Source organism: Anomaloglossus baeobatrachus, unplaced genomic scaffold (genome assembly GCF_048569485.1).
Source record: "Anomaloglossus baeobatrachus isolate aAnoBae1 unplaced genomic scaffold, aAnoBae1.hap1 Scaffold_690, whole genome shotgun sequence".
NCBI classification, from domain to species: Eukaryota; Metazoa; Chordata; class Amphibia; order Anura; family Aromobatidae; genus Anomaloglossus; species Anomaloglossus baeobatrachus.
Genome location: NW_027445064.1, coordinates 120,777 through 128,469, shown reverse-complemented (window position 1 = coordinate 128,469; position 7,693 = coordinate 120,777).

Here is a 7,693-nt window from a genome sequence, read left to right as displayed (position 1 = left end):
TTACAAACTTTAAATTCCGCTCTCATTTGCTGGTGGTGTGGTGAAGTCTGGCCCAATCCAACCCTTGTTCATCTTGATCAGAGTCAGCCTGTCAGCATTTTCAGTTGACAGGCGGGTGCGTTTATCTGTAATGATTCCACCTGCGGCACTAAAAACACGCTCTGACAAAACGCTAGCGGCAGGGCAGGCCAGGACTTCCAAGGCGTAGAGAGCCAATTCATGCCACGTGTCCACCTTGGATACCCAATAATTGTAAGGCACAGAGGAATGTCGGAGTACAGTTGTTCGATCTGCAAGGTACTCCTTGAGCATCTGGGCAAACTTAGGATTTCTTGTGGCACTACCCCGCACCTCAGGGGCTGTGGTACGTGAGGGGCTGAGAAAACTGTCCCACATCTTAAAGACTGTTCCCCTACCTCTGGCGGATTGGACTTGTGCCTCTCTCGGCTGTACGCCTTGGTTGTCCACTGATTCCTGACCTATGCCGCTAGCGTTTTGTGAGGGGAATGCTTTGCCTACTTCCGTGACTATGGCCTTCCGGAACTGCTGCATTTTGGTTGACCTCTCCGCCTCGGGAATAAGAGACATAAAGTTCTCCTTGTAGCGTGGGTCTAACAGTGTTACCAACCAGTAATGATTGTCGGCCAAGATGTTCTTAACGCGAGGGTCACGAGACAGGCAGCTTACCATAAAGTCAGCCATGTGCGCCAGACTCTTAACAGCCAGGACTTCAGTAGCCTGACCAACACGTTGACTGAACATGCTGTCCTCCTCCTCCTCCTCCTCCTCATCTACCCTGTCCTCTGGCCAGCCACGCTGAACCGAGGATATGACTGGTGTGCATGTCATATCCTCAATTTGGCCGGAGATTTGCTCCATGTCTTCATCCTCCTCCTCGTCATAGTCCTCCACTGCACGTTGTGATGAGACGAGGCTGGGCTGTGTGTTATCACCCACACCCACTACTGTTTCTTGCTGCAACTCATCGCGCTCCGCCTGCAATGCATCATGTTTGGTTTTGAGCAGAGACCGTTTTAGAAGGCAGAGTAGCGGTATGGTGACGCTAATAATGGCGTCATCACCACTCACCATCTTGGTGGAGTCCTCAAAGTTTTGGAGGATGGTACATAGGTCGGACATCCATCTCCACTCCTCAGGTGTTATGTGTGGAGTTTGACCCATTTCCCGACGGCTTAGGTGATGCAGGTACTCAACAACTGCCCTCTTCTGCTCACATATCCTGACCAACATGTGCAGAGTTGAATTCCAACGCGTGGGGACATCACACACCAGTCTGTGAGCCGGAAGATGCAAACTGCGCTGAAAGCCGGCAAGGCCGGCTGAAGCAGTAGGTGACTTTCGAAAATGTGCAGACAGGCGGCGAACTTTTACCAGCAGATCAGACAGCTCTGGGTATGACTTTAGAAACCGCTGAACCACGAGGTTGAGCACATGGGCCACGCATGGAACATGTGTCAGCTGGCCTCGCCTCAAAGCCGCCACCAGGTTCCGGCCATTGTCACACACGACCTTTCCTGGCTTTAGGTTCAGAGGTGTGAGCCAGTGATCTGCCTGCTGTTTCAGAGCTGTCCACAGCTCTTCTGCATTGTGGGGTTTGTCACCTATGCAGATTAGCTTCAGCACAGCCTGTTGCCGCTTCGCCGAGGCAGTGCTGCAGTGCTTCCAGCTTGGGACTGGTGTGGAGGGTACAGTGGATGAGGATGCGCAGGAGGAGGAGGAGGCTGAAGAGCATGACATTCCGGAGCTGTAGAGTGTGGGTGAAACACTGACTGAGGTAGGGCCTGCAAACCTTGGTGTGGGAAGGACGTGTTCCGTCCCTCGCTCAGACTGGGTCCCAGCTTCCACAATATTAACCCAGTGTGCCGTCAACGAGATGTAGCGGCCTTGCCCACAAGCACTTGTCCACGTGTCTGTGGTTAGGTGGACTTTGGGTGAAACAGCGTTGTTCAGGGCACGTGTGATGTTTTGTGACACGTGGTTATGCAACGCGGGGACGGCACACCGGGAGAAATAGTGGCGGCTGGGGACCGAGTAACGTGGGACAGCTGCCGCCATCAGGTCGCGGAATGCTTCTGTCTCCACCAGCCTAAAAGGCAACATTTCCAGCGCAAGCAGTCGCGAAATGTTAGTATTTAGAACTGTGGCATGTGGGGTGTTGGCAGTGTATTTGCGCCTGCGTTCAAAGGTTTGCTGAATGGATAACTGAACGCTGCGCTGGGACAAGGACGTGCTTGATGATGGTGTTATTTCTGAGTAGGCAACTGCAGGTGCAGGACCGGAGGAGGCTTGTTCGCAGGCAGCATGGACAGGGGATTGGCTCGCATGCACAACCAGCGAAGACGTAGCAGTGACATTAGCAAGCACTGCTCCTCGACTCTGTTGTACTTCCCACAAAGTCGGGTGCTTGGCTGACATGTGCCTGATCATGCTGGTGGTGGTCAGGCTGCTAGTTTTGGTACCCCTGCTGATGCTGGCACGGCAGGTGTTGCAAATGGCCTTTTTAGAATCATCTGGATCCAACTTAAAAAACTGCCAGACTCGGGAAGACCTAACATTTGTACAGGCACCTTGTGTCGTGTTGTTGTTCCGGGGAACGGTTGCCTGACTTCTGCCTGGAGCCACCACCCTGCTTCTTACTGCCTGTTGGGATGCTACGCCTCCCTCCCCCTGTGCACTGCTGTCCTCGCTCTGCATATCCTCCTGCCAGGTTGGGTCAGTTACTGGATCATCCACCACGTCGTCTTCCTCTTCCGCACCCTGCTCCTCCTCCTGACTTCCTGACAATTGTGTCTCATCATCGTCCACCCCTTGTTGAGACACGTTGCCAACTTCGTGAGAACGTGGCTGCTCAAATATTTGGCCATCTGTACATACGATCTCCTCATGACCCACTTCAACATGAGCTGGCGAGAGGCCAGAATGTGCGAATGGAAACGTGAACAGCTCTTCCGAGTGTCCAAGTGTGGGATCATTAATGTCCGAGGACGTGTACTCAGCCTTGTGGTAGGAAGGAGGATCAGGTTCTGAAATGTGCGGTGCAGTATCACGGCTACTGACACTTGACCGTGTGGAAGACAGAGTGTTTGTGGTGGTGCCAATCTGACTGGAAGCATTATCCGCTATCCAACTAACAACCTGTTGACACTGGTCTTGGTTCAAGAGCGGTGTACTGCTGCGGTCCCCAAGAATTTGGGACAGGACGTGCGAGCGACTAGATGTGGCCCTTTGTTGTGGCAAAATTAGAGCTTGCCCACGACCTCGGCCTCTGCCTGCACCACCATCACGTCCACTTCCTTGTTCCTTGCCAACGCCCTTGCGCATTTTGCAATGCTGTGCTGACGTGTATTCACTAGACTTGGGCGTTATATCAAAGTTTGTGCAAATTGTGCACCTGTACGCTGCCACCGACAGGCACACACGTGCGGTTTTTAAATGCAAGCACGGACGCACTAAGAACCTAACAGGTTTTAGGAGCAAAAATTAATGACGAGAACTCTGACACTATCAGCCACTGCTGACTGACGTGTATTATACACTACACTTGTGCGTTATATAATAGTTTGGTAAAAACGCACACAAGTGCACCTGTACGCTGCCAGCGACAGGCACACACGTGCGGTTTTTAAATGCAAGCACGGACGCACTAAGAACCTAACACAGGTTTTAGGAGCAAAAATTAATGACGAGAACTCTGACACTATCAGCCACTGCTGACTGACGTGTATTATACACTACACTTGTGCGTTATATAATAGTTTGGTAAAAACGCACACAAGTGCACCTGTACGCTGCCAGCGACAGGCACACACGTGCGGTTTTTAAATGCAAGCACGGACGCACTAAGAACCTAACACAGGTTTTAGGAGCAAAAATTAATGACGAGAACTCTGACACTATCAGCCACTGCTGACTGACGTGTATTATACACTACACTTGTGCGTTATATAATAGTTTGGTAAAAACGCACACAAGTGCACCTGTACGCTGCCACCGACAGGCACACACGTGCGGTTTTTAAATGCAAGCACGGACGCACTAAGAACCTAACAGGTTTTAGGAGCGACAATTGCTGAGAAGTCTGACACTATCAGGACTGTTTTAGACTGTGTACACCAGCCCCAGATATGATGAAGGCTGGTATACGGTCACCACTAGGAATGGCTATATACCCTGCTTGCCTGCCTGCCTGCCTGTATACTGCTACAATAGTCCTGACAAGGACTCTTTTGGTCACTAGCCTGTATTCCAACCTGGCTATACCCTGCCTGTATACAGCAACAATAGTCCTGAGAAGGACTCTGCTACTGTACTCCGACCTGGCTATACCCTGCCTGCCTGTATACAACTAGAATAGTCCTGAGAAGGACTTTTGGTCACACTGTTTGCAGCCCTGCTACGGAAATAGCTATAAAGGGCCGCAAACCTTTCCCTGAAGCAGCGACCCTCTCCCTGCACTGACTGTCTGGATAGCTGTGAGCAGAGCACAGCGCGCCCGCCGGTATAAAGGCTCGGTCACGCTGTGCAGGCCGGCCAATCACTGCAATTCCACAACTAACAGGGCTGTGGCATTGCAGTGGTCTGCCAGCCAATCCCTGCATGAGGGCTGGCTCTCAAAAGAGCGCCAACATGCAGGGATGAAGACCACGAGTACAGCACGAGTATCGCGAGATTACTCGGTCCCCGTCGAGTAGACCGAGTACAGTGATACTCGTGCGAGTACCGAGTAGTAACAAGCATGCTCGCTCATCACTATTTATTAGTAAAATGGCTTACACTCCCCTTTTTTCCACTTTTTTCTTCACTACTTTTATAAAGAAATTTTTCCTTTCTTTATTCTTAATGCAATTTTATATAGCAACACCACCATTTTTTGCCACGAACATAATTTTTCTTGTCCGTCATCCCGTTCACCCTTACAGGGTTGTGGACAGATGCACTTGTCACTACACTTCTAAGACTCAATACAGGGTCTGGAGCTCAATGCTCCCTTTTTGTTTTTTTTTTCTTCTTTTTTTTCTTTTTTTCATTTTGTCCTTCTTCTTCTTCTTTTTCTGATTTTTGTCTCAAAAAGCTGATGAAATTTGAAACACTATACCCCAGTGATTTTATAAATGTTTCTCAATATATCACTTGAGAACTTTTATGGCCGGTATTGTAACAGTTGACCATCCCGGCAGTATTTGAAATACAGCAGTCAGTCCTCTGACGTAGCTCCATATGTGTATATATAGAGGTTCTTCCTCCTTTGATTGCATACTGTTCTTTTTTTGCCCTGATGAAGGAGACAGTGATCTCTGAAACACATTGACCGGAAAAAAGAATAAAGAGATGAAATAATTAACATCAGTTTCCTTTGGTGACAGCGCGGCAAGCACCCGATTTTCCTCCTATACGTTATTGCTCTTCTACTAGGGGCTGCGGCTGTCGCCATTTGTAACGTGCATTTAGGGGTTGTGACTGGCACAACCTTAATAGGTGAGTGCAACTACTATTAATTATTTGTTACCTTACCAGGTAAGACCCTAATTTGTGCGTCTGCTCCAGAGTTATTTCCCTGATTATTAATATCTGACAGGCAGTGATTGATCCTGCATTCTCACCTTCCTCTCTGTTGCACATTCTTATTGTTCCTATATGCTCTCTATTTCCATCAGACTTTTTTTGTCCTTCGGTGGGGCTCTAACATATGTGCACCATTTTTTATTTATTTTTATGGATTCCTTTCTTTTTTCATGCTAGCGTTCATTATGCAGTAGTCATTCATGATATATCTTATATTTGTGAATCCATTAGGGCTCTATATGTCTGGTGCATCACATTGGGTCTTTTCAGTGCACAATAGGCACCTTTTTCTGTTATGCTCTGCTGCCACCTTATGGACATCCTATCAGTGATGCCAGAAAAAAATGGACATGTCTCCGTGCAGCAATCACGGACACGCGGGTACGCCGCACGGAGACACGTGCAGTGAAAAATCACTGATGTGTGAGCAGACCCATTCATTATAATGGATCTGCGTATCTCAGTGATTCTGTTATGTTTAAAAAAAAGCACAAACGTACCAGAATCACTGACGTGTGAAACAGGCCTTATAGTGTTTTGATTTATGTATGTATTATACAACTTCTGTGGATCTTGTATGAGTGACTTTTCTTCATTTTATTGGATTGTTTTAAAATATTGAAATAAAGTCACGCTTCCTATGCATCCTTTTGTATTCTGATTGGCTACTATAATACAGTTTTTAGGCACTGAGATCGATACCAGAGGCATGGTCTTCCGCTTACCAGAGGATAAGCTCAAAAGGCTAAGGGACATAATAGAAGGGTTTAGTGCTGTTAATAAGGTGGCATTAAGATAAATGAAATATATCTTCTCGGTCTTCTCGTTTTCTTGCTGAGTTGTGCCAATGGACAGAGTTTTTTCTAGACATTTGCTATTGGAAACTCAGGGAACCAAAGCTCCTGGATAGAGTTGAGCGCGGTTCGTGGTTCGTGGTTCTCCAGTTCTAGGCTCGAGTGATTTTGGGGCATGTTCTAGATCGAACTAGAACTCGAGCTTTTTGCAAAAGCTCGATAGTTCTAGAAACGTTCGAGAACGGTTCTAGCAGCCAAAAAACAGCTAAATCATAGCTTGGTTTCTGCTGTAATAGTGTAAGTCACTCTGTGAATCAAACTATTAGCACATTTCAGTGTATAGTGTGCGTGAACAGCGCATTCAGATCACTGCTGCTTCTATAATGGCGATCGCCATTTTTTTTTTTTTTTCTTGTCTTCCTTCCCTAAGTGCGCGCGTCTTGTGGGGCGGGCCAGCATGTCAGCCAATCACAGACACACACACAGCTAAGTTGACTTTGAGCCAGAGAAGCAACGGCATGTGTGATAGGATCTGCATGTCACATGTCCCTGCATTATAAAACCGGACATTTTCTTCACGGACGCCATTATCTGCCTTCTGCGTCTTTGGTGTCAGACATCACTGTCGCAGCTCCGTCCTCCTGAGTCCTATAGCCGATACAGCTGTATGCGCTGCATACACAGCGTTAGACAGCATAGGGAGAGCACTTTATAGCAGTCCTTTTAAGGGCTCAAACCGGCAGGGTCAGAGAGCCATAGGTGACAGGTCCTGCAAACAGCAACAGCATCTGTGTAGCCAAGGTCAGGGATTTCCTCCCTGCATTTCACCATTAGGAGGAAATAGAAAGGCAGGCTTCCATTCCTCTACCCAGAGCACCACAATCCTGCCACTGTACCCTCCTGTCCTCTGCACACTCCAACTCATTATAACTAAGCCATTATACTAGCAAACACTCAGTGTACCTAGTGGCATCCTATCTGTGGCTATTGGACTTTGCTATAGTCCCACTAGTGCAAAGACATTTGCAGAGCACGTCTGCCTGCATTGCACACTCCAACTTTTTTAAACTAAGCAATTTTACTAGCAAACACTCAGTGTACCTAGTGGCATCCTATACGTGGCTATTGGACTTTGCTATAGTCCCACTAGTGCCAAGACATTTGCAGAGAGCATCTGCCTGCGTTGCACACTCCAACTAATTTTAACTTAGCCATTATACTAGCAAACACTCAGTGTACCTAGTGGCATCCTATACGTGGCTATTGGACTTTGCTATAGTCCCACTAGTGCCAAGACATTTGCAGAGCGCATCTGC